Below are 26,583 nucleotides of genomic sequence, written 5' to 3'. Positions count from 1 at the left end.
TATCAGAAAAAATCATTTATAATCGAAGATATAAAAAAATGCTGAAATAAAATACATCCAGATCGGACGTCATAAATTCAGTGAATAAAGGCATGCAACAATAATATATGAAAATAAATAAAATTATATTTGTTTAGTTCGGCTTGAGGTCATATGAATAAAAACAGATGTTGTTGTTGTTGTTTTTGTTGAGTTGTATTTTAGAATTATCCAATATTTCGAAACATCTCCTATGTTCGTCTTCAGGGAAATTTTTTTAAACAAATAACAGGAAAAATTTTATCAAAATCCAAAAATATTGATAATTACTTTTAGAAGTAACGAACAATGAACTTATTCGCAAACGAGTAAATTTACAACTAAATTTTCAAGATGAAACGTTACAAAAACATTAAACGTAGATATAACACCGAAACGAAAAATATAATCCAACAATATTCCAAAAGTAACAGCCAAGCAGCATAGTAAAACTATTCCCTTATTACTTCGGTAATAAGAGAGGGTAATAAAACGATGCGATTCGTTCTAAGTTGAGATATCATCTACTCTTTATTATTCAAATTTGGTTATAATATACTTCTTATTGCTATTGCCAAGTGCATTACGTTAACATTTTTCTTATTGCTATTACAAAGTGCATTACGTTAACAATATTTTACCAAAAACAAAGCTGGTCTTTAATTGGGTCATGTGAATGACAGAAGCTTGAGTTGCAATTATAGGTTCAATGAACCAGAATTAGAAAATGGAAAAAGGTAAGTGAGAAAAGGTGTTTTGCAATTGGAAAAAGATTGGATTGCAGTTTAAGATTGCAAAATGAACAAAAAGGTAGGTGTGAGAAAGTTTGAATTGAAAAAAAGATTGGTTTGCAGTTTAAGATTGCAAAATGAACGAAAAGGTAGGTGTGAGAAAGTTTGTTGTGCAATTAGCAGAAAAAGGTAATTTTGCATTGGCAAAATTACTTGTAAACTCAACTTGTGTTGTAATTCCATTACAGCTAAATGATTTCAATTGTAGCTGTCATAACACCCCCATCGTTAGATTGAGGCCCCGACGAAATAATATATTTTTGCTTTGTTTTTGATATGAAAGTTACACATATAATTAAAATTGATAAAATGATTATTGTATGTATCCTTAGATTTATTGTTTTTATTTGATTAGATTTATTTATTAATTCTTCCATGTTCTCTTCGTACTCTAATTGTTTCATATATAAAGATTCTATGTTCAAATCTTTTACAGTTTCGTTTGAAGGTTCCTTAATTCTAGTTACAAAATTGTTCAAAATTAATTTGTCATGTATTCTTATATATACGTTTTCATAGGTTTTATCGGTTGTGTTAATTTGACAATTTTCGAATTCTATGTAAAAGTTTCCTTTAATATTATCTTCTTTATTGTTACAATTATGTGTAAAGTTTTGATAATAATTCTTAAATACTAAATAGCCGGGGAAAACTTCCACTATCTCTGGCTCTTGTAATTTCTTCATTGGGCATTCTGCCTCTTTAGATTTTAAAAGATTTGTTAGACACTGATCATCAATTTTTTCAAGATTTTTCCGTAACTCGTCTTTAACGTTTATTCTAAATACATTCTTGTCTATATCAGTAAGCACTTCCTGTTCCTTCAGAAAGATTGACTTATTTTGAAAATTTGGAAGAGGTTCAAATAAAATTTTTGACATTGGTATTTCTGCATATATTTGTATTCTCAGTATTATGAAAAGTGTTTGTGCTTGAAAAGCTACAGTTATCTTGATATTCGTGTAACTATCTAAGTCGGGAATTAAGTCCAGTTCAGTCTTGGTCAATATGTCTGTCGGGATTATTCCTAGTTTGCTAGAAAAAATTATGTTGCCGATATCGTTAGTATGGCTTTGAAATATTGAGATGCCATTGTTTATCTGATATACTTGTGACATATATGTTATTTCGTCTTCTATTGTTGATAGTCTTTTTTGTATTGTGTTCCTGATTCTATTTACGTATGTTTCTATTTGGTACTGTTGATTATTTATGTGGTTTGTTATGTTCCTAATCTGTCGAGACATTGTCATGCTAATGTGAGTTAACCCATTTATACTATTTGATATATGTGTTTGATTACTATGAAGAAATTCTATACATTTTTCTATTTGTTCCCTGTCGTCATTGTCCATAGTCCCTGCTATTATTTTAAGTCCTTTTCCAAATATGTTAATCAGTCCGCGTTTTGATTTAAAGTGAGGTTTCAAAGAGTCGACTTTTGCTTTTAGTAATTCAAAATTCTTATACATTGTATTCAATAAAGGTTTTGTGTCCAATTTGGTCCCACTTAACATCTGTTTCCTGAAATAAGGTTTAAGGTTTGATCGTACTCCGTTAAGTTTATGATATGTACTACTTTACAGTAATGTTCTATGGGTCTAAAAATGCCTGTTTTAATAGGTAAGAATCCGTTATTGTTGTTCAGGTCGTGGATATGCAGTTTTTGAGCCATAATGGTTGTAAGTAATGTCAAGGTCAATAATCTGTCCATTGTCTGAAAATAAAAAAGAATTATTTGGTTGCAGTAACAGTGGGATTGTCTCTATCTTGGTATTTCTTCTTTAGTCTAACATGTGTCTTATAATATTTGTGTCCGGTTGTTTTACTTTCTATGTGTTCTTCGTCCAGTTTAAATGTGTCTATTTTTCTATATTTACGGTGATTTTTTCCTCCTCTAATTTCTCTTATGAAATTCATTCCTTCTTCTAGTTCTACGTCTTTCCGATTTTCATTTAGTTTTTTGATATATTCTTCTTTCTTCAAAGCTATTTTATCATGAATTTCCTTGTATCTACTCTCATGTATTTTTCCCGAAATAAAGTCGATAGGTTTTACACCTGTCGTACTATGAATTGTGTTATTATAGAATCCAATGATTCTATTTATCTTGTCTTCTATGTCTTCGTCCTTGTTCCGTTCATCATGTCTTAGGAGTCTTAAATGTTCGTTTATGGTATTGTGAAGTCTTTCAATGTCAGAATTTGACGTGTGATTGCTATTGGAGGTATAGTGAATGTCTATGTCTTCGTCGTTCAGGAATTGTCGCATAGGTATGGCTTTAAAACCTAGTTCATTGTCTACGACTATTTTTTTTATTTTTCCGTAAGTGTTTATATATTGGAGAAGTTTAGTCTTGAATTCAGTCCATGTCCTTCCGATTATTTTATATGCTACTGCAAATTTCGAAAATTTATCTATTATTGTCATAAAGAGGGACTTAGATAAGCTATAGAAAACGTCTACGTGTATTATTTCTTTTGGATTATTTGGTGTTTCTGTACTTTAAATGGAATTTTTGGAGGTCTTCTGTCATATTTTTCGAGTGTACATATTTCACAGTTATTGATAAATTGGGTTATTCTTATTTTAAGTTTAGTATTATATATTTGTGTCTTTAGTTCTTCAAATACTGCTTGTATACCTCGATGGTTTTTATCTAAATGCTCCTTTTCTATAATCTCGGTTAACATAAGTTCATCTTCTATGTCTTCTAATTTCTTAAAACATCTTATGATTCTGAAATTCTTATTTTCTAAAAAGAATTCGAAGTACGTATTCTGAAATATATCATAAAATTCATCGTCGATCATAATTGCGTTTATATGGTCTGGGTCAAAATAGGTCTTTAATAACATGATTATATATTCTTTGTCGAGCGACTTTATTCTAATGGTTTTCCTATTATTCTGGAAAATTGTTTCCTTTTTTATTTGTGCAGAACCCGATGATATCTTATTTATTATAATTTGATTTTTAAACATATTGATAGGCGAACTGCTTTCTCTTATTATTGATTCTTGGATATCCACTAGGTTTATATTTACTTGTTCCCACTCAATTCTTGACAGTGCGTCGGCATTGCTATTTTTGGTACCTTTCTTGTACTTAATTTCATAATCAAACTCTGATAGTCTTAGCCTCCATCTAACGAGTTTAGAATTTGGTTCTTTGATCGAAAATAACCATGTCAATGGTCTGTGATCTGTTTCTATTAAGAATTTACGTCCAAAAAGATATGGTCTAAAATATTTAGTGGCCCAAATTATAGCCAAAAGTTCTTTTTCAATTGTACTATAATTGATTTCATGTTCGTTAAGTGTTCGACTAGCATAACAGATAGGATGATCGTCTTGAGAGAGTATCGCTCCTAATGCGTAATTGCTGGCGTCCGATGTGAGAGTGAATTTTTTTGAAAAGTCTGGATAAGCTAAGATGGGATCATTAGTAAGTAATTTCTTAAAGGTTTGGAAACTATGTTGATATCTTTGATCACAGGGGTCAATCTTTGCATCCTTCTTTAAGAAGGTAGTCATTGGTTTAGCAATTAATGAATAGTCTTTAATAAATTTCCTATAATATCCGGTAAGTCCAAGAAATTGTTTTATCTGTTTTGGGGTTTTAGGCAAAGGGAAATTCATAACGCATTCAATCTTTTTTGGGTTAGGTTTAATTCCATCTTGGGTAACAATATGTCCTAAAAATTCTGTCTCTCTTTTGAAAAATTCGGATTTATCTAGTTGTACTTTTAAGTTAACTTCTTCTAACCGTTTGAAAATAAGTCTTATTGATTCTTCGTGCTCTTGGAGAGAGGTGGAGAAGATTATGATATCGTCTAAGTAAACTAAACATATTTTGTTAATATACTCCTTTAGAACCGTATTCATAAGTCTTTGAAACGTTGCGGGGGCGGTTTTTAATCCAAATGCCATTCTTAAAAACTCATAATGTCCACCTTCGACTGTAAAAGCTGTCTTATGCACATCCGATTCATCGACTTCGATTTGGTAGAATCCTTTAGCCAAATCTAATGTGGTAAAATACATTGACCTTCCGAGTTTGTCCAATATTTCATCTATATTTGGGATTGGGTAGCGGTCATCAATAGTGACCTCATTTAATTTTCTGTAATCGACTACCAATCGCCATTTCTTTTTTCCACTCGCGTCTTCCTTTTTTGGTACGATCCAGATCGGTGCAGAGTATGGGGATGTGCTATGACGTATGATTCCATTGTCAAGCATTTCTTGAATTTGGTTTTGTACCTCATCCTTATGGATATAGGGATAGCGGTACGATTTGGAATAGATTGGGATGTCGGTCGTAGTGTTTATTTTATGTTTTATTGCATTAGTAAATGTTAAATTTGAGTCAGGATGGTAGAAAATTCCTTCAAAACGTTTTATTATCCTTTTTACTGTCGATTTTTCTTCGCAGTTCATATGGGTCATACGAATTTGTTCTAATACTGGGTCTGTCTGTTGAAATTCTTCATCTACGATACAAAAGTTTTCAACGTTTACTATTGTCAGGTCTTTCTTATCCAAATGTACAACCTTTAAGTGGTCCTTTGAATTTTCTAGTTCAACCTTAAAATTTTGTATGTTATATATTCCTTCTTGAAGAATGAGATCTCCTTCAGTGTTACGTTGTTCTTTAAGATGAACGAGACCTTTTTCGTGTGCAACGACGAATTGGATACTATTTATTCTGGCATATAAAAGTGGTATTTTTACATTGTTAATAACTAAAATGTTGTCTGCGTAATTTACGATAGCTTTAAACCGCTTTAGTACATCGTTTCCTATTATTCCGTCGTAAAAGTCATGAAATTTGCATTCAATTAAATTAAAGTATTCGTTTTCAACTCCTAACTCTAACAATGGTACTTTATATATTGTAGTAGATTGTACGTTATTTTGGAGGGTCTTAAGTGTCACTGGTCCGGTATTTATCTTCCATTTCGGGGTACACAATCCGGGGTTTACTAATGAATGTGTAGCTCCGGTGTCCACAATAAATTTTAAGTTATTTTTTACTACTATATGGGGTAGTTCACCTTTGAGGCCTGAAAATGAAAATTTTGTAGGTTGCTTTCCGTGGTGGGTCTAGAACTGGATGCTGTTTGTTGATACGATTCTTGTTGGGTCTGATCAGCCTGTTTCCGTAGGGAAAATATCGGCTATTCTGGTTGTTTGGATGAATAGGGTCATTTCCGGTGTGTCTATTGGGTTGGTAATGATTGTCTTTCTGTTGATAATTTGCAGCTTGAATATTCCTATTGTTTTGGTGTTAACTGGGTCCTGGTCTATGATTATTTCCTTGATAATTTCGATTATACTGATATGTGGTGTTATTAGGGGGCTTCTTTTCGTTATTTTGGGGTACGTTTTTATTTTCCTGTCCTTGCCTGTATTGGGTCTGTTTAGGGGTAGAATTGAATATGCCACTTGCTGAAGTGTGATATGCATATCCGGATTGAAATAATATTTCCATCGCGGTTTCTAATGAGACTGGGTCTCTACATGTTATGATTGTCCTCATCGGTTCTAGTAATTTTTCTCTAAATATGTTAAGTGCTGTTTTCATATTATTTTTGGCACATTCATTTGTCGCTTCGCCTGGTCCTAATAATGTAATTGTCTTGTTGTTGAGGCTTCTAAGTCGTGTCTTTATGTCATTGTAGAATTCTACGCTATTAGTCCTGAATGAAACACTTTTTAGTTTGTCAAACAGTTCTTCTAAACTTTGTCTTTCGCCAAAGTTATTCATAAGTATTGTCTTAATGTCATGCCAAGATTGCGCCTGGCAATTTATTTCTATAATTTCCCTAGCTTTTCCTTTCAGTTTACTCTTTATTATATCAGAAAACAAATATTGAGATGGTTCGTCATAACGCCTAAGAAGAGGGTGGATTCTTTCTATCAGATTAATAAACGTCTGTAAGTCCCTGTAATCTCCGTTGAAATCTGGGAGTTTTCCCAAATATTTCACGGGATCTATAGTAACAGATAATGGGGTCTGATTGTCGTCAGGCATTTCTTAAAAAGTCTGGGTCTTTGAATGGCAACAAAAAGAATATACTTTCGATCCTTTGCGATGTCGAATGGTCGGTTAGTCTTGTTTGTAAAAATACGGATGGCAAAAGAAAACAAAATTTTACAATTTTTTTTTTCTAAATTCCTTTATTTTCTTTATGAAGGGCGGAGAACGCAAAAAAAAAGATGATCGAATTCCTCTTATTGTCAGAACAAGTTGAGTGATTAACAAATCTTTATTATTTTTTTTTTTTTACAAATAAAAGCAGATCTTCCGTTAAGTTTTTTTTCTCTTTACTAATGGAGAACGATATTATGTGTGTGTGTGTTTTTTTTCGCAGTACACAAATATTTATATATATATATATATATATATATATATATATATATATATATATATATATATATATATATATATATATATATATATATATATATATATATATATATATATATATATATATATATATATATATATATATATATATATATATATATATATATATATATATATATATATATATATATATATATATATATATATATATATATATATATATATATATATATATATATATATATATATATATATATATATATATATATATATATATATACGTATTTTCTTAGTAATATTTTGTAATAAAAAAAAATTATACAACAATCTTAGGTTGTTTCTTTACTTATTTTCTTTTGTCGCAGTGCACATACAAATATATATATAGTGCTAGATAAAATATATAAACTATCTTACTCAGCTTTCCTTTCTTCCTCGTCAGCTACTAGCTTTTTCTCCTCAAATCCTGTTACTATTGCTGTTGATTGATGGTTGGTTGGTCCTATGATGTCGTATACTTCGTCACTTTCGCTTATCGAAATGGTGTTGATTATTGACTGTTGTTTTCCTTTTTTCCACAATATATTTTTTTTTGTAAATATAAATTTTTCAATGTAAAATTTGTTTCACTGTCTTTTAATGTCTATTGTTAATTTTTCACCATATTTTCTATTTTGTTAAAAAAAGATTTTTCCAAATAGGGTTTTTTGTTTAATGTCTAGTATTGTTGCTATTTCTTTGTTTTTGTTTCTGTTTCTTATTTTTTTTTTTGTTTTTTTTTCGAAAGTGTTAATTTTTCTTTTTTTTTTTTAATACATTTTTCAAGATGCAATTTTTTTCACACTTTTTCCCAATATAGGTTATCACTTTTTTTTTTAAGTCTATTTTGTTTCAATAGTTCTTGGAACTATATTTTTTTTCCCGCGTTCGATTCTCTTAAAGGACATTAAAATGCCCAGGCATTAATCTTTTTAATGCCTCGAGAATCCTACCGACTGCGCCAGTAAAACTATTCCCTTATTACTTCGGTAATAAGAGAGGGTAATAAAACGATGCGATTCGTTCTAAGTTGAGATATCATCTACTCTTTATTATTCAAATTTGGTTATAATATACTTCTTAGTGCTATTGCCAAGTGCATTACGTTAACATTTTTCTTATTGCTATTACAAAGTGTATTACGTTAACAATATTTTACCAAAAACAAAGCTGGTCTTTAATTGGGTCATGTGAATGACAGAAGCTTGAGTTGCAATTATAGGTTCAATGAACCAGAATTAGAAAATGGAAAAAGGTAAGTGAGAAAAGGTGTTTTGCAATTGGAAAAAGATTGGATTGCAGTTTAAGATTGCAAAATGAACAAAAAGGTAGGTGTGAGAAAGTTTGAATTGAAAAAAAGATTGGTTTGCAGTTTAAGATTGCAAAATGAACGAAAAGGTAGGTGTGAGAAAGTTTGTTGTGCAATTAGCAGAAAAAGGTAATTTTGCATTGGCAAAATTACTTGTAAACTCAACTTGTGTTGTAATTCCATTACAGCTAAATGATTTCAATTTTAGCTGTCATAACACAGCATCCCTAAAAGCATTAACCACATTTCTCATAAAATGCAAGCAAGCAGGTATTATACCAAAATTCATCACTAATACAACAACACATCCTTATAACATCTTCAATACTAACAACTGCCGCCAAAATTTGAACGAGAAAATAGAAAAGTATAACTACAACTTTCACACTAAAGTATTGAATCTCATCATACAATACAAAGATATGCAAATACACAAAAATACAACAATGATTTCTAATGCTAAAGATCAACTTAGCAAAGTCATGAACACTGATGACTACAACAAATTCATTGAGAGTGAAAATACTCTCCAAATATCACACAACCATAAAATTAAAACTACTCACATTAAAAAACTAAACGAATTGAAACAACAACAACAACTAGAGCTAGGCATGAACAACAAAACAAGTTGGTTTGAGAATCTCAGAAATAAAACCATACCAACTAATGTTAAATGGCTGCTTTCTCTAGGACCCAAGTTTTCTCTTCCGACAACAACAACTTCCTTCCCGTTGTTCAATGTTATAGCTGAAGGCGATGAGTGCATACAAACATTAGACAATAAAGAAGAGCAAGAGAACGCGAGAGTACGTTTAGCTTCTCTTATAGATGACCACATACAAAAGACTAAACCAAATAAAAAAGAGAAATTTATACTTGACACAATGGGGGAGACACAAAAATATCTAAAAAAATAAAGATTTACTTATTCTAACTGCTGATAAAGGGGGAAACCCCGTAGCGATGTATAAAGACGATTATGAAATAAAGATGAAAAGTATTCTAAGAGATATATGTACATATAGACGCTTAAAAAGAGATCCAACTTCAATACTCCAGACGAAATATAATAAACTGGTAGAAAAATTATTCAAAATGAACATTATTGACGCCAACGAAAAATTGAAATTAATATGTAAAACTGATAACGCCCCACGAATTTATGGACTTCCGAAGATACATAAGGAAGGAGTCCCTGTAAGACCGATATGTTCTTCAATAAATTCCCCTTCTGATGAACTATCAAAATATATTGTGAATATTTTGAAAATTTTGACGAAAGATTCCAAATATAATGTAAAAGACGCAATTAAATTTAAGAATACAACCAGTAACATTAAGATTGAGGACAATGAAACAATGATTTCGTTCGACGTAATATCTCTTTTTCCAAGCATTCCGGTAAATTTGGCGATTAAAATTATAAAAGAAAAATGGGACGAAATAAAGGACTACACAAAGATACCGATCGATGTTTTTATAGAAATGTTAACTGTTTGTATCAAGGACTCAAGATATTTTGTGTATGATAAAAAGGTGTATGAACAACGTAAAGGAATGCCAATGGGATCACCAGCTTCACCGATATTGCAATGGAAGTAGTGCAATGGAAATTGACAATCAAACCAAAAATAATGACAAAATAGGTAGACGATCTGTTCTGTATTTTGAATAAAAATGACGTTCATGCTACTTTATCAGATTTAAACGCATTTGATAGACAAATTCAATTTACGATGGAAACAGAAGAGGACCATACTTAGATACTATAATTCTAAGGCACACAAATGGAATAAAAATTAACTGGTATCACAAACCAACAGCCAAACATCCTAGACGAATCATAATGAATACGGCTACAAATTTTATAAGAAGATTAAATGATTTCCCGAATAAAACGATTGATGACCTAATTCAACATGTAAAAGAACGAAACACACCAAACATGACCACATTGAACCCAAAATTTACAAACCCTTGACATATATTCCCGGGTTCACAAAAAGATTCAAATCATCAATCCAAATTAAAAACTAGAATCTCAGGGCATAAATCTGATCAGAAAGCCACTGACAACCCTTGGAGCAAAAGACGGCGCTTGCAGCACATTGCACTCTAACAGGTCATACGCCAAGAAACCGACTATAAGAGGAGATTTACACTGCAGATGTTATATATTATAAATGTACCTACAGAAAGACGGATGAATTTTAAGACTGATACAGACCATTGTGCATATATTTATAGAAATATTGTACAAAAATATAGAAAATCAAATTAGACTTTAGTTTTAAATTTACTCGTTTGCGAATAAGTTCATCGTTCTTTACTTCTAAAAGTAATTATCAATATTTTTGGATTTTGATATATATTTTTGTTTATTAATGTGTAAAATGTGTTCTGTTATTTGTTTAAAGAAATTTACCTGAAGACGAACATCGGAGATGTTTCGAAATATTGGATAATTTTACATAAAAATACAACTCAACAAAAACAACAACATCTGTTTTTATTCATATGACCTCAAGTCCAACTAAACAAATATAATTAACAGTTTAAAGGTCAACTATCAAACAACAAAATAAATAAAATATAAAAAAAACGAGATTTCAAATATATTTCTAGAATTCAAACGGAAAACAACGTAACGTATTTTACATATCTTGATTCTCGATGGCATGTAATCGCGTAAATAATACCGATTAAAATATTTCCGAATAAATTTAAATTCGATTTAATATCCGCGCTAATTTAAACAATTACAGCAACAATTATTCTATTTTTATTTTTCTCTTTTACAGACCAAAACAAAAAGCCATTTTAATTTATTTTTGTTAATGCATTGCCGTTGCATTTTGCAAAGTGCATTTTTTTATTCAAACGAAATAAAATTACAAATTTGATTTGACCATCGTAAGAGACAGGGATCGAATCCACGACTTTACAACTGCGAATCTCAGCTTATCCCACTAGACTAAGCTAGCTAGCAACGTATATAAACAGACTTTGGATTTTGGTAACTTTTAAATTAATTTGATCGAAACTAAAGAATCACGAAAGGAAATAAATCAGTTTTTATATGTTCATTTTTTGTTTACAACATCACCGCGTAATTGTTACACTGAAAAAACAGTGAACCCTTTTCCATTGCAAAATGAACTAAACTGTAGTAATATTGACCATGATTTAGCCCTTAAGATTTTTTTCAACTTGTCTAGTTTATAATTCTCTTAAATTTTAGTTCATCTATGACATTGTATTTTAGTTCATTTTTACAACACCATAAGATTTATATACCCCTACCAAGTTAAAAAGTCAGTATTATTTTGGTTTACCTGCTTATTTTTTGGGAAACCCGATAATAAAATGTGGTTAACAGTCTCTTTAAAATGTCGACGACTAAACTATTTTTAAATCAATCATTCCACAGTACAGAGAAATTAAATAATTAAAGGAACAACAACCCGTTTTACTATTATGAAAATTTTCATACATTAAAATTCAACTTTCTTTAAGCAATAGTACTTTATTATAAAAACTTATGATGAGAGTTCTTAATACAATGTTTTTGTGAATAAAAATTATGACCACGTGGAACAAGAAAGTAGTTTATTTTAACTCGCTATTTGGACATTTTGACTTTTCCTTAGTTTTTTATTCATCGTTAGTATATTCACATATCTTGCTGAAAAAAATGGAAGGAATAATGAAAATTGTTAAAAATTAACATGTAATAAAATATAATTTTTAATCTCTTTAAATTAGCTTGTAGCTTACCATATTTGGGGGCATTTTATTAAATGGTGTAAGGAATTCCACTTTTCTTAGATAAACGTACCTCATAAAGTTTGTACCTGAAACAATTAGAGAAATAATGAATTAAGTAATATATTAACTCATAAAACTGTGTTGTTATCGATGTGAAGGACATAATACAATAAATATTCTTGTCAAAAGAAAGCCAAAGTTTTAACATAAAACTTACCAATTTTCTATTAAATTGTACGCTGAGGTTAAAAAGTTATCGAAATTCATTTGGGGATACTCTGAAATTAAATATTTATTTTTTACATTAAATAGAAAACATTAAATTGGTTTCCAAAAAATCTTTTTTAAAGAAATAATATGCATAAAAAACTAAATATTCTGGTTAAAAGAATGTTAAAGAAAGCTTACCAATTCATAAAAATGTTTCCAAATTGTTATTCTGAAATTAAATATTTGTTTTTTACAATAAAAATATTAAATTGGTTTCCAAAAATATTTGATTAATGTAATACTAAAATAAGGTATTAAAAACCTGTAGTTTTGATAATAAAAAGGTCATAAAAATTTAAATATTCTAGTGAAAAGAAAGCCAATTTTTTAAAGAAACTTACCACTTCTCTATTAAATTATACGCTGAGGAGGAGTATAAAAATATGTCTGAATCCATCTTGGGGTTGCTCTGAAATTAAATATTTTTTTTTACAACAAAGAAAAACATTAAACTAGTTTGATAAAATAATAATAATAATAATTAGCAAATAATGATATAAATAAAAAATATCTTTTTTAAAAGAAAACCACATTTTAAAAAGAATACTTACCAATTTATGATTAAACTATATGCTGAGGTGTAACAAAAATGTTCCAAAAATATTTGATTAAGGTATTAAAGACCTGTAATTTTGATAATAAAAAGGTCATAAAAATTTAAATATTCTAGTGAAAAGAATGTCAATTTTTAAAACAAAACTTACCACTTCTCTATTAAATTATACGCTGAGGAAAAATATAAAAATTTGCCCGAATCCACCTGGGGTTGCTCTTAACTTCAATATTTTTTTACAACAAAGAAAAGCTTGAAACTGGTTAAAAAAAAAATAATAATAATTAGCAAATAATAATATACATAAAGAATATTATTTTTTAAAAGAAAACCACATTGAAAAAGAACTCTTACCTATTTATCATTAAACTATACGCTGAGGTGTAACAAACAATTTTCCAAATTCATCTGGAGTTACTCTGAAATTGAGTATTTATTTTTTACATTGAATAATAAAAATTAAATTAGATAAAACAATTTCAATATACTTTCCATTTCAGCATTTTTTCCTAAATATTGAACATTCTTAATAACTTTTTAATAAGCTACCGATCATCACTTCGCCATCGTAAATCTCATCGCTAAAATATTAATAACTATCATTTCAAAGTTTTAATAAACAAACACCAATATATGTCTAAAAAAACCAAAATATTCCATACCTTTATATTCCCTTGTTACATACTTGCTAAAAAGATGCAACAGCCCACGCCAACGCCAACTATACAACTGAAGCATGCCAAACAAAACCAAGCAAAACCAAAACATTCATACAACAACAAAAACACATGTGCCTTCATTGAAAACAACACCTCATCCAGACAAATAAACCATTCGCCAATAATAAACACACACACAAACCACTGAAAGAACAAAAACAACCCCACGCTCAAATATACACAACATCCCCATCACTTGCTACCATTTCTCATTATTGCATTGCATGCTCTCACTCTCAAAAAAAAAATCAAGTAACATCATCTTTACATTAAACATATTCCACTTTGACGAGAAAGATCTCTGTACTATGCGTTAGTTCATCGCATCTGTCCACAATTTACTCTAAAAACAATACTCTTAAATGCATATCAGTATAAGAACGATGAAACGTTTAACTTAAAATTAGCAAAAACTTCATGAAATGATATCTACCCATTTTTGACGAAAATGTCTATAAATTTAATTACATGTGAACTAAAAATATTTCATTGGGAAATTTTTTACCAACAATTATTAACCATAGGAATTGTCAGTAAGAAATTGCTATCCACTTTCAAGTTCATTTTTCGTAAAAAAATATTTTCTCATACAAAAAAATCGTATGGTAAATTGCACTTATTATTTAGAAAATACTTTACATTTCACAAGTAGTTTTATAGCATGACAAACGAATTTTTAACTACCAGTTAAGAATTTTTGTAAGGAAATTTCCATCGTATTTTGTAGGCCATGAACTAAACGATTGCTACTTAGAATTTGTAAAATTTCCTTTCGAGTAGTTAATTTTCGTTGAAGATACGAAAAATGAACTAAAATTCTGGAAAATTCTTGTAATAAATTATTGTAAAAATCTTCTTAAATTTACGAGACACTTTTTTTTCTGTGTAACAATCAAAATCAAAAGACTTTTATATTTTAATACATAAAAATTCAATGATTAATAAAAACAACACAAAAGAAAAAACAACACAAAAGAAAAAACATTTGTCAATTCGCCCCAAAGTGGAGTCGAACCGCCGACCTTCGGACTGGGAAGCTGAGCTTCAACCACTAGGTTAAGCCAGGTTGGTTTTTCGATTTGCCTAGCACTTTATTTGAACAGTCTTTGGATTTTGGTTTAAGCTTTGGTATATTCAAATGAACTAATCGCGAAATTAACGAAATCGAGTTGGCATGTTCACTTCACTGAAAAAACAGTGAACCCTTTTCCATTGCAAAATGAACTAACCTGTAGTAATATTGATCATGATTTAGCTCTTAAGATTTTTTTTCTACTCTTCTAGTTTATAATTCTCTTCAATTTTAGTTCATCTATAACATTGTATTTTAGTTCATTTTTACAACACCATAAGATTTATATAACCCTACCAATTTAAAATGTCAGTATTAGTTGGGTTTACTTGATTATTTTTTGGGAAACCCGATAATAAAAATTGGTTAACAGTCTCTTTAAAATGTCGACGACTAAACTGTTTTTAAATCAATCATTCCACAGTACAGAGAAATTAAATAATTAACATAAAGGAACAACAAACCGTTTTACTATTATGAAAATTTTCATACATTAAAATTAAAGTTTCTTTAAGCAAAAGTACTTTATTATAAAAACTTATGATGAAAGTTCTTAATACAATGTTTTTTGTGAATAAAATTATGACCACGTGGAACAGAGAGTAGTTCGTTTGAACTCGCTGTTTGGACATTTTGACTTATCCTTTTTTTCATTCATCGCAGGTAATTTTTTCACATATCTTGCTGGAAAAAATGGAAGCAATAATGAAAATTGTTAAAAATTAACATCATGTAATATATATAATTGTTTAATTGTTTATTTTGTAACTTACCATATTTTGGGGGGCATTTTATCAAATGGTGTAAGGAATTCAACTTTCCTTTGGAAAACGTATCTCATAAAATGTGTACCTTAAACAATTAGAGAAATAATGAAGTGTTCTATATAAACTCATAAAACTGTGTTGTTATCGATGTGAAGGAAATAATAAAATAATTATTCTAGTTGAAAGAAAGACAAAGTTTTAATATAAAACTTACTAACTCTCTGAGGGGAAATATAAAAAGTTTTCCAAATTTATTTGGGGTTACTCTGAAATCAAATATTTATTTTTTACATTAAATAAAATTATTAAATTGGTTTCCAAAAAATCTAATTAAAAAGATAATAATATGCACAAAAAAACCAAATATTCTGGTTAAAAGAAAGTTAAAGAATCCTTACCAATTCACTATTAAATTACAAGCAGAGGAGTAATAAAAATTTTTCCAAATTTTTAAGGGGTTCTTCTGAAATTAAATATTTGTTTCTTACATTAAATATATTAATTGTGAAGAAAGTTGATCTTCGTATAGCGCCAAAGACATTTTTATTTGATTGAACGATGTGATTTTCCTAGAAATTAGGTAGAACGCATTTCATATATTAGTTAAACTTTTCCTATATTTATGTACCACTATACTAAACAGAAAAACAGTGTCTCGTAAATTTAAGAAAATTTTTACAATAATTTATTACAAGAATTTTCCAGAATTTTAGTTCATTTCTCGTATCTTCAACGAAAATTAACTACTCGAAAGGAAATTTTACAAATTCTAAGTAGCAATCGTTTAGTTCATGGCCTACAAAATACGATGGAAATTTCCTTAAAAAATTTCTTAACTGGTAGTTAAAAATTCGTTTGTCATGGTATAAAACTACTTATAAAATGTAAAGTACTTTCTAAGTAATAAGTGCAATTTACTATAAGATTTTTTTGTATGAGAAAATATTTTTTTACAAAAAATGAACTTGAAAGTGGATAGCAATTTCTTACTGACAATTCCTATAGTTAATAATTGTTGGTAGAAAATTACCCAATGAAATATTTTTAGTTCACATGTAATTAAATTTATAGATATTTTCGTCAAAAATGGTTGATAACATTTCATTAAGTTTTTGCAAATTTTAAGTTAAACGTTTCATCGTTCATAAACTGGTGTGCCTTTACGAATATTATTCTAAGAGTAAATTGTCAGCAGATGCGATGAACTAATGCATAGTACAGAGATCTTTATCGGCATAGTGGAATGTGATTAATGTAAAGATGATGTTACTTGAGTTTTGTTTGAGTGAGAGTAATGCATTAATGAGAAATGATAGTGAGGGCTGGGTATGTTGTGTATACATGAGCGTGGGGTTGTTTTTATTTATTTTTTTTTCATTTAGTGGTTTGTGTGTGTGTGTTTGTTATTCGTGGATGGTTTATTTGGCTGGATGAGGTGTTGTTTTCAATAAAGGCACATGTGTTTTTGTTGTTGTAGGAATGTTTTGGCTTTGCTTGGTTTTGTTTGGCATGCTTCAGTTGTATAGTTGGCGTTGGCGTGGGCTGTTGCATCTTTTAAGCAGATATGCAACAAGGGAAAAGGGAATATAAAGGCATGCAATATTTTGGATTTTTGAGACATATATTGGTGTTTGTTTATTAAACCTTTTAAATGAAAGTTATTAATATTTTATCGGTAGTTTAGAAAAAAGTTATTAAGAATATTTAGGAAAATATGTTGAAATTGAAAGTGTATTGAAATTTTTATTATTCTATGTAAAAAATTAATATTCAATTCCAGATGAATTTGTAAAATTTTTTTTTATATCTCAGCGTATAGTTTATTCATAAATTGGTAAGTATTTTTTAATATGACTTTCTTTTAACAAGAATATTTTTTATGTATATTATTATTTGTTAATTATTTTGTTTGGAAACCAGTTTAATGTTTTTCTTTGTTGTAAAAGCAATATTTAATTTGAGAGCAACTCCAGATGGATTCGAACAAATTTAAAAAATAGAGAATTAGTAAGTTTTCTTTTAAAAATTGGCTTTATTTCAACTAGAATATTTACGTTTTTGTGACCTTTTTATCATCAAAATTACATGTTTTTAATACCTTATTTTAGAATTTCTTTAATCAATTTTTTTGGAAACCAATGTAATATTTTTAATGTAAAAACAAATATGTAATTTCAGAATAACCCCTTAAAAATTTGGACAAATTTTTAGTACTCCTTTGCCTGTAATTTAATAGTGAATTGGTAAGGATTCTTTAACTTTCTTTTAACCCTGGACAGTCATCCTTATTTTTTGTACATTAACGTCATCCTTCGTCATTTTGACTACGGCTGATTTCAAGATGCTATAATTTTCATCGTGAGCGAAAAAATGAACCAAACTTGAATTTATTTTCTTATTCAATTTGGTTTTAAGTAGTATAAAACAACAATTCATAAAACGCTCGAATTAGTATAACTTAAATTTACCATTTCCCAATAGACTAAAATGCATTTTAAATCGAAAATGAAATTACGTGTCGTCATTTTGACGAATGATGACTGTCTAGGGTTATCAAGAATATTTGGTTTTTTATGCATTTTATTATTTTTTTCATTGGGTTTTTTGAAAACCTATTTAATAATTTTATTTAATGTAAAAAATAAATATTTAATTTCAGAGTAACCCAAATAAATTTGGACAACTTTTTATATTTCCCCTCAGCGAACAATTTAATAGAGAATTGGTAAGTTTTATATTAAAACTTTGGCTTTCTTTCAACTAGAATATTTAGTTTATTATATCCTTCACATCGATAACAACACAGTTTTATGAGTTTATATTTCTCTAATTGTTTCAGGTACAAATTTTATGAGAAACGTTTTCCAAAGAAAAGTTGAATTCCTTACACCATTTGATAAAATGCCCCCAAATATGGTAAGTTACAAGCTAAAATGAAGAATTAAAAATAAAATATATTTTATTACATGGTGTTAATTTTTAACAATTTTCATTATTGCTTCCATTTTTTCCAGCAAGATATGTGAAAAATTACCTACGATGAATGAAAAAAGGATAAGTCAGATGTTCAAATGAACTATTCTCTGTTCCATGTGGTCATAATTTTTATTCACATAAAACATTGTATTAAGAACTTTCATCATAAATTTTTATAGTAAAGTACTTTTGCTTAAAGAAAGTTTAATTTTAATGTATGAAAATTTTCAAATAGTAAAACGGTTTGTTGTTCCTTTAATTATTTAATTTCTCTGTACTGTGGTATGATTGATTTAAAAATAGTTTAGTCGCCAACATTTTAAAAAGACTGTTAACCAATTGTTAGTATCGGGTTTCCCAAAAAATAAGCAAGTAAACCAAAATAATACTGACTTTTTAACTTGGTAGGGGTATATAAATCTTATGGTGTTGTAAAAATGAACTAAAATACAATGTTATATATGAACTAAAATTTAAGAGATTTATAAACCAGACAAGTTGAAAAAAATCTTAAGGGCTAAATCATGGTCAATATTACTACAGTTTAGTTCATTTTGCAATGGAAAAGGGTTCACAGTTTTTTCAGTGAAAGTTAAAGAATCCTTACAAATTCACTATTAAATTACAAGCAGTGGAGTAATAAAAATGTTTCCAAATTTTTAAGGGGTTATTCTGAAATTAAATATTTGTTTCTTACATTAAATATATTAAATTGCACCCAGATTTTTTTTTGTGATTTTGAAGAAAGTTGAACTTCGTATAGCGCCACAGACATTTTTATTTGATTGAACGATGTGATTGTCCTAGAAATTAGGTAGAACGCATTTCATATATTAGTTAACATTTTCCTATATTTATGTACCACTATACTACACAGAAAAAATGTGTCTCGTAAATTTAAGAAGATTTTTACAATTATGTATTACAAGAATTTTCCAGAATTTTAGCTCATTTTTCGTATCTTCAACGAAAATTAACTACTCGAAAGGAAATTTTACAAATTCTAAGTAGCAATCGTTTAGTTCATGGCCTACAAAATACAATGGAAATTTCTTCAAAAAACTTATTAACTTAAATTCGTTTGTCATGCTATAAAACTACTTGTGAAATGTAAATTACTTTCTAAGTAATAAGTGCAATTTACTATAAGATTTTTTTGCATGAGAAAATATTTTTTTACGAAAAATGAACTTGAAAGTGGATAGTAGAGATACTTTCTGCGTTTGAGATATAGGTCAAGTGGTTTATGTAATTAGGTCAAGTGCTATGTAAACAAAAAAAGGTTGATTATCCCCAAAATTTTATTGGGGCTTACAAATTGATTTATTGTTTGACAGGGGTTACATATGTTGGTTGGTTGATAAGATGATAAGGTTTATGAAAGTTGTTTTATCAAGTTTAAATTTTTGAGGATCCCAGAAATTTTATTGGGGGACAATGGTTTTATCTATAACTTTCTCCTGATAAGGTTTATTAAAAAAGGTTGGTTATCCCCAAAATTTTATTGGGGTGTGCATGATTGATTTCTTGTTTTACATGGGTTGCATACGTTGGTTGGTGTTCGGATGGTGGTAAGATGATAAGGTTTATCAAAGATGCATTTCGATGGTTTTGTAAATTCGATTTTTGAGGATCCCAAAAATGTTTAAGATGATAAGGTTTATCAAAGTTGGTTGCATTTCGATGGTTTTGTAAACTCGATTTTTGAGGATCCCAAAAATTTTATTGGGGGAAAATAGATTTATTTATAACTTTCTCCAAAGATATGATCTTGCTAATCTTGTATTCTAAAAAATTTCTTAAAATTCATGTGGTTCTGTGTATGTTGAATGTACACGTTTGGGTTCTGATGTGTTTGAGTTGTTGTTGGATAAAGAAAAGTGAATGTGAAAAAAATATAAAATGATTGTTGGAAAAGCGTGTGCGTGTGTATGGCATTTTTCGTTTGATCGTTTGGTTAGGATTGCAGTGATATTGAGACTAGGTGATGAGGCTAATTGATAAGGATGGTTAATATATGATTGAGACATAGTTTTGTGTGTGAAGCAGGCATTTTTGCTCTCGGATGGGTGGTCTCGTTGAGTGGTCCCATAGAAAAATAAATGAAATGGAATGATGAATTTATGATGTGTCAGGTTTTTGGTTACTCGTATAACACGGATATTGCTTCAATGTTTGTGGAAAGAATTTGTCTTTAACCACATGTAAAATTTCAGAAACGTGAAATATTTTATGACGGGTCAATTGGATGTCGTTTACAATCTTTAGATTATTACTTTGTTTAAATTTAGATTTTCTATATAATGTTTCAATAGGAATGTTATTTATATTTACATTTTCTATATCTGCTTGATTAATATTTCCTATATATGAAAGTGCTATTCGCAGATAATCAAATAAGTAAAGTGTGGGATTATTTTTTTCTTTTTCGTAAAGAAACAAATTTATCTTTGTGATAAGTTGTTCTTTAGAAATTTGAAAATGAATTATAAATACTGGCTGCAGTTTAAAAAATGGATTACACTCGTTTTTCATCATTCCTAACAACTAGACATTTATTTTCATTTAAAACTTAAAAAATTAAACACTCAATTCGTATGTTGGATCTAACCCAAAATTCACAAGATTTGTGGAATTTAGATCTTTGGAATGATGACTCTGATTAAGGAAGAACTGATGACAACCAGGAGGAGCCATCAACATCAAGAAGAGCTGCTCCAGCCGGGCAGCAAAACGCTGATGAGGATGTAGAATTAAGGGCACATGATGGTCACAAGACGAATGTGGGAAGCAACCGTTTCGGAGGAGTATGGAACGTGCCAGTTGAAGAAGTCCAGGTTGTGCTGGATAGTGATGAAGAAGAACCACTTCCAGCAGTGGTACGTAAGCGAAGGCTATCATCAGTTGCAAGGGAGGAATTGGATTGGTGCGAAAAAAAAACCAAGAAGAACTTGACGAGTGGAAGGATAAGGATTTTTTCGAGGGGAATGATAAAAAATTTCGATCAAATTAAAAAATTTAAAATTGTAATTTAGAATTAAATAAAAATAAAAAAATTACAAATAAATAATTAAGAACAAAAAAGCAAAAAAAAAATATTTTTTTATTTTAGGAAAGAGGACAAACAATAATAGGTTAATTCATAACTATCAATATAAAAATGAATGCGAAACTGAATTTGAAATTGGCTTTTTTATTTCGGGAAGGGTGAAAAACAATGGGGTCTTTCATATTTGAAAAAAAAATATAAATAAATAAATAATAATGAAATTGAAAATGACATGTTTTTTCTTTTTTTTTTCGTTTTGGGAAGCAGATGAAATAAAATGGACTGGGAAATGGAGGGGTAATCATGTGATTGTTAGTAAAAAAAAAAACCAAACAAAAATGGAGGCTAATCTTCATTCATCTATATGTATATATATATATATATATATATATATATATATATATATATATATATATATATATATATATATATATATATATATATATATATATATATATATATATATATATATATATATATATATATATATATATATATATATATATATATATATATATATATATATATATATATATATATATATATATATATATATATATATATATATATATATATATATATATATATATATATATATATAAATAAAAAAAAAACAAGATTAAAATAATACATAAATAAACGTGAATGAGAAAATAAAAGAGCTTTTTTTTTTTATTTATAAAAAAGATCGACCTTATTGTATCTTCGTTTTTTATATGATTTCTAGAATTTCTAGTCAGGCTTTCAAGGTCATGAGTATATGCAAATAAAAAATTATTTATTTCATATTTTTATCCTACGTTTCGATGGGGATTTCCATCTTCCTCAGGGATTTACTTTATTGAAATCTGGCAACGACAATAAAATATACGAAAAAAGAACAATATTTTTACTTTTTGCTTATGATTGAACCATAATTTTCTATGAAAAACTTACATTTAATCTTTCGTCATATTGTATAAGTTATTATTCTAAGTGTAACGTCACTATTACAACACAACATTAAACACAAATTTTAAATAATTGTACAAATAATCCGAAAGTTAACTTAAGTTATCACAGTTGTTGTTTCTTATGGCTACGATCACAGTTTGAAGTAAACTATACTAATGCTATGGTGTAGACAGCATTGGTGTTGTCTTTGTCCTCTTTTCGATTTATTGCACAATGTTGTTTTTGTTGAATACGCAAGCTCTCGAGAGTGTATCGTCTATTTGCTCTTCGTTCTCTATCTAATATTCTCACATCTTCCCAGTTAGGTGTATGTTGTCGTTCAATGCAATGTTGGGCTAGTGCAGTTGTTTGTTTTCCCTTTTTTATGTCTGTTTGATGTTCGTTTATTCTTGTGCTTAAGCTTCGCTTGGTTGTTCCTACGTAGCATTGATTGCAGTTTTCGTTGTTGTTGCCTATGCATGTTATTTCATAAACAACATTACTCTGTTGTGTTTTTTCAATTTTCGTTTTTGTAAATGTGAAAAGAGAGGCTATTGTTCTATTGGGTCTGTATGCAAATGATATTTCCTTGTCCTCTATTATTTCTCTCAGCTTTTTACTCTCTGTTAGTTTAGGAATAAACGAGAAGCTGTAGAATTTTTTGGGATTGCCAGATGGGGTGGTTTTGTTTGTGTTGTCTAATTTGTTATTTGTTGAATTTTTTGTAATATTATCAATTATATTTTGAGGAAATGCGTTCTGTTGTAGGATTTCTTTAACTTTATTGATATTTTTATTTTTAAATTTATCGTCGCTTAATGTTATTGCTTTCATCAATAAGTTAGTTGCTGTATTAATTTTTTGGTTTATTGGTTGTGATGAATGAAAGTTTAAAATTCTCCCTGATGCGATTGATTTTGTATACCATTCTGTTACGATTGTTCTGTTGTTTCTATATACTTTAATGTCTAAGTAGGGTAGGCAATTGTTAGTTTCTTTTTCCATGGTAAATTGTAGTTTGTTGTGATATTGGTTGAATGTTTTAAGGTGGGTACTATGTTTGTTGGCACGAAAAAAACTTCACTTAACCATTCTTTCGCGTTGAAAAATGAGAGTGTTGACAATACATTTCGAACGAAGAAAACAGCTATTTTGGAGCTATTCCACGTTTATTTCTCCGCAATTTAATTGACAACATCGCCAAATGTCATACTATTTTTACTTATACATACGCAGCAGCTGATTGTTTACATACACGCATTCATGATAATTGTTTTGAAAAGTGTTTTTCTACCAGTTTTTGGATTGTTTTGCAAAAATTATTAAGAATAAAGCTCCAGCCGCTCTACCCCTGGTGTCTTACCACATTCTGCAACAGCTTTTACAACATGTGGTACATTGTCTTCTTCAGCTTTTCCAAATGGATACCGTCAATTTGTAACGCACATCAAAAAAACATATAATTCCGGTGTTATGCTAACTTTTACATCATGAGCAGCAATGGACTCATTCATCAACAAACTTAATTCGTTGGTGTCCACAATATCTACACAATCGCATTGCAATACCATGCTGTTGCCGCCTCACTAGCAATTTCAAATCCAGTGGTCACCACCACGGTTCCCACAAAGGATAATAATGCCATTTCATTTGCCAATGTTGTTACATCGGGGGGAACAACCGACTTAAGCCCATAACTCAAATTCAAGGGTAGTTCCTAAGCCAAAGTCACTGTTCCCGACTTATATTTCGTCACAAAGGGATGTTAGTGTTCTATACCAGACTCTTCGTTGACTGAAATTAATACATTGAGAAGCAATTGGCTGGTTTACTGAAGGATGTTATACTCTCCCAATGTATAAGTTCCAATAACTATTTCAGTCACGTTATGAAATTCAACCAGTGTTTTGAATTGATAAAATGCAAGAATGCCGCTAACTGAAATTTAAAAGCCACAACGAAATTAAATCGTTTCATTCCAGCCTATCGCAATCATTTTGGACAAATGATGAATACATCATTGCTACTTAAATAAAAATTATTTAATTATTTGCTATAAACATTTATTTTGGATATAACTTTGTTCAGAAAAATTTACTAATTTTATATTAAAAAGTATAAAACGTATAAGACCACCCAATTACCTATACCCCGGTATATAAAAATAAAACAAGTTCGATTATAATTTTATTATTATTTTTTTTTAATTTGTACATTTATACACTAATTAAAGACACTAGAACACAATGTTTTCTTTTCTGGATTATCAGCTTTCTTTCATTAATATTGTTATATTTAAAAATTTTTAATTATCATTTCTCATATTTAGCTTTCATGTTGTTTCCATTAAAAATTAAAATTGCATTAACATTTCTTTTGTTCAGTTCTCATTCATTTACGCCTCTTACACACAAAAAACGAGCTCGCTTAACAAATGGAAAAGGGAGCAATTACAAGGAGCGGTAAAATAATAAAAAAAAATACAATTCATTTCTTTGTAAAAAATGGGTGTTGAATGTAGAAGCACTGGGTTTACAGAGATAAGACGAAATCGTTTTTAAGCATATTTTAAAAAATAAATCTTCATCGATTACATCTGCAGTATTATGACAATTAGCTTCTTCTACTTCTTCGTGTTCTGTGCAAACATTATGTTGCATAACATTAGTCAATTCTAAATTAGCAGGGGATGATGATAAATGGTGGCCTGGTTGTATCTCTACAATATGACGCTGATGGAATGCTATTGTTGCTGATGGCTGAAGCGATGATGGTACTGTTGTAATAGGCGGAGTTTCCAACGGGCACCGGTCGCCGATTGGAAACTCCTAGAAGACATTCCTTAGGGGTAAAATTTCACCCAGCCACTTCTTCGCCAGCAAAATCCAATTTAACAACATCACCTGGTAAACATTCCTCAACATCAACTTCATTCTCTGCCGTATTTATACGGTTCAATGTCATTGTAATATCTGGACCAGACTTAAGTCCCACGGTAGCTCCTGCTAAAGCCATTGTAGTGGTGGGAACAACAACATTCGATCCAGCTGCTGGTGATACTATTGTGGATAATTGTGAAACCTCCATTGCATTAGTATTGCATTTGTATTACTAACGGCAGCAACAGTCGATATTGCATTTGAAGAATTAGTAATAGTGGCTAATGTTGGAGTAGTATTTGCTGCCACCCCAATGGGACCACTCACTACTTGGGCGGCCGTTGTATTTGGTTGTTGCAATACAATATTTGCGGTCACAGCCACTGTGGTCGTGGCAGGTGTTGAGGGTGCTATGTTGGAGTTGTTCACTGTAGCTGATGTAGTGGCTGCAATTGTGGGTGTCAGGGATGTGAGGGCAGATGCTACTGTGGCAGAAACGGCTACAGAACCAGATGCTGTTATATATGTTATATACATATAGCACTCCGTTATTTTTATTTCGTCAATCGAATTGCATTTTTAAATAACAACGCGAACCACTTTTGTATTCTAATTTAACACAAATCATTTGAATAAATCAATTATTTCTTAATTCACATTACAAATGGCGCCATATTTTGAAACTAACTAATCTCAACATATGGAAGGGTTTAAAGCCGACCTAATTAGGGACTATGCACTTTATGTCAGTTTTTCAACTCGAAAAAAAACAAAGTACCACAAATGAAAAAATATTTCGGTAGTTTTTCGCATTTTTGGTTTTGTATGGGATTTCGCTTCGGAAACCGAACATAGTACCTACCTTTAAGTATTATTTCTTCATCTTTTTTACTTATTATTGCAAATAGGTCATCTACATATTTAGTAATTAATTTAATTTTTATGTTTTTCTTCTCTAGATCATTTAATACTTGTTCTAATAGTGTGTCAAGAACGATATCCGCTATTGTAGGAGAAAGTGGGTTTCCCATCGGCATACCATAAATTTGGTTGTATATTGTA

The 26,583-nt window shown here is 29.5% G+C and overlaps 1 protein-coding gene and 1 long non-coding RNA gene across 2 annotated transcripts in view; both read right to left on the bottom strand.

The window, feature by feature from the left end:
* The window catches only part of LOC142225905 (protein son of sevenless-like), a 114,207-nt gene that overhangs the window by 29,774 nt on the left and 57,850 nt on the right, over positions 1 to 26,583 (bottom strand). The gene's annotated exons all lie outside the window — the stretch shown is intronic.
* Positions 12,099 to 12,582, bottom strand: LOC142225906 (uncharacterized). The gene is made up of 3 exons (XR_012719501.1): positions 12,521 to 12,582; positions 12,313 to 12,389; positions 12,099 to 12,220 (listed from the first exon to the last, which is right to left on the bottom strand). It is a non-coding gene; the product is annotated as an uncharacterized LOC142225906 (long non-coding RNA).

The sequence above is a fragment of the Haematobia irritans genome, chromosome 2 (genome assembly GCF_050003625.1).
Source record: "Haematobia irritans isolate KBUSLIRL chromosome 2, ASM5000362v1, whole genome shotgun sequence".
NCBI classification, from domain to species: Eukaryota; Metazoa; Arthropoda; class Insecta; order Diptera; family Muscidae; genus Haematobia; species Haematobia irritans.
This window is presented reverse-complemented; position numbering and strand designations above follow the sequence as displayed.